Raw genomic sequence first — 4,481 nt, 5'->3', positions numbered from 1 at the left:
GAATCTGCCTTTCAGGGAACAATTAAGAGAAATTTAAAGATGAGGGTTATTACAAAACAAAACATGTATTCAAGGGTTGAGCCAAAGTTGGAAAATTAATATGAAATAATAAAAAAAATAAAAAAAGAATACAAATTTAATTTCCAACTTTTATTTAAGCTCTTTGTACATGTAGTTCTAGATTTTATGGACGCATAATAAATTATTTTGTGGTGATATCTGTTTTTTTTTTTTTTTTATACTTTCCCATTTCAAGTTCTACAGAGCGTGATTGTTGCTGACTGCAGGCAATATTTATCTAGGCCACTAATCAACCAATAAATAGACAAATCATCGCTAGACGTGAACAAATTCGCATCTATAAAACAAACATTTATACTACCACTGAATTACGAGTTTAAATGACCGCAATTTTCTATTTTTGTCATGCGCATTATCGCGAGCAAGCCTGTAGATTTAGAGGGATTTGCTACCTGGCCTCGTCGTTAAAACACACGTTCAGTGAAAGCAGGTGTAGTTTGTTGTCTGCTGCAAACTGTGACTCTCCAACCCAACCAATAGGCCTGTGTTGCTAATTAAGTCCGTGGTGATTTCAGCCCCCAGAGATGTTTTACGGTGCAATTAAGGACGCGCTGATGATAAGGTATGAATATTCAGCAGAATGACAATTAATTAGCAGACAGAGGGCTCTCACAATAACCTCCTCAATAGCGAATTTAGCCCATATAACGGAATATTCACTCTAATTAAAGGCCATCTTCACACGCTGCCCTCTTGAATATTCATTTTTGACCAGAAAAAAAATCTGAAGAAAAGCATGATCTCAATGTTCAAAATCATAATATGGTGAATGTATTCTTTTTGATTGTTTATTTTATCAAACAGCGGGATTATAGTCCTCGCAGCAGCCCGTCCCATTAGTTGTTTCTGGGTGACATCAGAGGGAGTACCTGGAAGAAGACCTCAGGGCATTTACAACATATGCTCGGATTATGCTTAATGGTCTAATTACATAAATTAGGCATTCATTATACGGCACATCATCTGTAACAGATATCTCAATTGCACAGAGGCGGGAACATCTAATTCAATTTGTCTGTGAATAGTTTCATCCAATTAAACACTGAACGTCGTGAAAAAAGGAAGAAAGGGAAGAAATGTTGATCACTGTATATTTGTGCTTTTATTTTATTATTGTATCAAGGTTTCTAAATATTTCATTTTTTGGTCTTTTTTTTCTCAGGCAGCAGTTTCACTTTGTGACCATAAGATGGGGACAGGCTCTGGAGTCTGTCTTCCTCGGTTATTCTATTATGGTAATGATTCATATATCTATATCTAATCTACATAATCTTATATACTGCCACATGCAAACATGCCATCTATTGGTCTGTCTGTCTGTCTATCTATCTATCTATCTATGATTTTGCAAGAATAATTAAATGAGTCACTGTTATTTTGAAGAGTCAATATGACAATTTTGGACAGTATAAAACGCATCTATTCATCGTTGTACTGTACTTCTATGAATTTGTATCTGCAGGCACATGTGAAGTGTGTGTGTGTGTGTGTGTGTGTGTGTGTGTAGGAGGGGTGTCCCAGTTCATTGACTCCATATGGTGAGAAACAGCAGGACTGATGAGTGTACTACCTGAGGTCCGTGTTTGTGCTGTGGACTGTAACCAAAACAGCGACCCCTGACCCATGCACTGCATTATTCATAAAAGACAAGACAGTGCCGCACTCTCATTTCACACTCTCATTTCATCATTTAGTTTTGGTGACAGATGACTCCGTAACAACAAATCATCCTATTAAACTACATATGATACTTATCCAGCTGACAGATATAAAAGGGAAGGAGCAAAAAGCGAGAAGAAAGTCGCTTCGATGGTGTAAAATAGGGGAAAAAAATGTAAATGGGCAAAAAGATAAGAGGAGAAAGTAGAATAACAATATGACAGAGTCCATTTCAATATTGAGAAGAACATGCAGAAGCCCTCACTACTATACTAGATATCACTGTATAATGAACTAGTTTCGTATGAACAATAATTCTCAGTTACTGTATATATTGTTGAAAATGAGAGAATAATGCAATATTAAACAATGTGAGATCATAATATATTAACAACAAACTCAACAAAGAAGGAAATTTCACTGTGAAGCAGAAAGATAAAAGGGCTATTATGCAAAAAAAAGGTATGAATTAACATAGTTCAATCACATACAAAGAGTTACCTTTCAGAGGATAAAAGATGAGGTGGAAGGCTTTGAGGTGGATAAGCATATCTGTGCAGCAATGATCACAGGATGAAGTCATATTATTGGAGGTGTAGAGAGGGAGATTTTCAAAGCTTCCCTGAACTGTGTTGTGCTATTAAAATGCTGATGTACAACACACCCGAATGACAGGTGACATGTTGAGTATAAAATGGAAAACAATATTGGGTCACTTTGAGTGAAATTAGAACCTGTTGAGGTCCATGTAATAGGTTTAACCTTAAACCCTTCACCTCTTCTTTTGTGTTTACATTTCTATTGTTTTTTCACTGTGGAGAAATGGTGGAAAACTGTTGTAAACTTTGACTGCTTGCCTCAAATAACTTACAAGTTTGTAAGGTATACGGGATAGTGAGGGATGGAAAGCTTTGAACTCTGGGATCAATTCAGAGAAAGTTGATATTGTTGTTTGTTAGACATGTCCTCGGCAACGCCACCAACACGTCTCTCCTTTGGGGGTTAGTGTGTAAGACATTGAACTGAGGCAAATCCTTTTCTTTATTGTGAGCTCGTGTGGTTGGAAGGCACGGTCCTTTGTGTGGCTTATGTTCATCCAGACCTTGGCAGTGATCAGAACACGCTTAACCAACTGGGACCTATGAGGGGCATTTTGTTCTATCTTTCATCTTATACATCAGGGAAATGCCTGGTCTCCAAGGATGTGGCTAACAGAGCCAAAGACCAGAACAACACAATACACAATAACAATACAGGAGTGTTTACAACACACGTAAACAAAAACACACGGCTGATGCTGGGAACACCACGGGGAAGGTAACGGAATAAAAAGATATCACGGGACATTTTGATTAAAAAAAGTTTGCAAATGTAAACCATGTGTGGAAGTCCAGTTGTCAAAGCAGAAGAGAGACAAATTCGAACACTTAAATTTCTCTTTCTGACCTACATCTCCTAGGTGACTCTTACTTTGGAGACAAGGGCCTGCACTTTGTTTTAATGTCACTTAGTATTTGTATTTTATGAGACAGGACTGCAGTCACCAAGGCAATGCTTAGTCCTTTGCTCCTGGGTGACTAACAGAATGACCAATCACCAAGTGCCACTTCTATTGATATATTTTAATTGGTGTGTGATATATGCTGCTGTACGACTCACATTTGCATTGCTAAGCATAAACAAGCCTCACAGTAAATCACAAAGAGCTTTAAAGAGAAACGCAAACAAGCGATATTGCATGATACGCTTTGCACTGCTCCTTTATGGTTGACCAGCTCAATGTGCCTCCTGCTGAAAGGTAATATGCATGACACATTTCCAGGCACTAATTCATTTGTTTAGTAGTAGGGGAGCTAACCTGTGCTGAAAACACGGGTGCAGTGAGGAAAACATGAAGGTCCTGTTAATCCACGGCTAATCAAAAGGGCACAGGAAACAGCCCTGCAGGAGGATTTTGTATCATGTTAATTAAGGCGAAGCTTGAATATTTGTGCATCTGTAAAAGCATGGAAGGGCACGACGCCGAATCGGCATCATTATTCCACCAGACTGCTTTGACACTGCCAGTGTAAGAATGCAACCCCTAGCTGGTGGCCAAGGACCTTGGAAAGCATGGCTAATATCCAGAGAGAAATATGTATTTACGTGTCTGAAATCCTGTTGATTAAGGGTTCTTGAAGCAACATTGTAAGGTGTGTTTTTGAAGGATAGTACTGATAGAAGTGATGAACTGTGGTGTTGATTACGAAACCCTTAAGGGGCTACACTTGAAAATAATGTTGTTGACTCTGACCTGTTCAGGAGCAAGTACTCCAGATGTGACAAAGCATTTGAATTACATGTGGGAAATACACACAGACTGCATGCACACAAACGTATGCAATTACATTTCTATCAAACAAGTTTAATCTAGAGTCGAGGTTTATTATAATGCACTGATGGAAAAAGCACAGGAAGAATCCTGTGAAATGTCAAGTACTGCTGCATGCCACCGACAGAGTATTAACAGCCTTATCAGCTGGGGAAATGTTCAGTTCCCCTGCCTAAAACAGAAGCTATTACAATCCCAAATAATTAACTTTCAGCTGGATAGCCAGTTGTCGTGACAACTAAAATGAGAGGATCTGCATGTAGAAGAATTTTCTCGCTACGTCTCAGAGCCTTTTCATACTCGGTACAGACACCAGATGCTAAGGACACAATACACTTTTACATGCTGTTATCAGGATTTGATCTCAAGA

The sequence above is a fragment of the Anarrhichthys ocellatus genome, unplaced genomic scaffold, assembly GCF_004355925.1.
Source record: "Anarrhichthys ocellatus isolate YVR2014 unplaced genomic scaffold, GSC_Weel_1.0 scaffold2, whole genome shotgun sequence".
In the NCBI taxonomy this organism is placed as follows: Eukaryota; Metazoa; Chordata; class Actinopteri; order Perciformes; family Anarhichadidae; genus Anarrhichthys; species Anarrhichthys ocellatus.
This window is presented reverse-complemented; position numbering follows the sequence as displayed.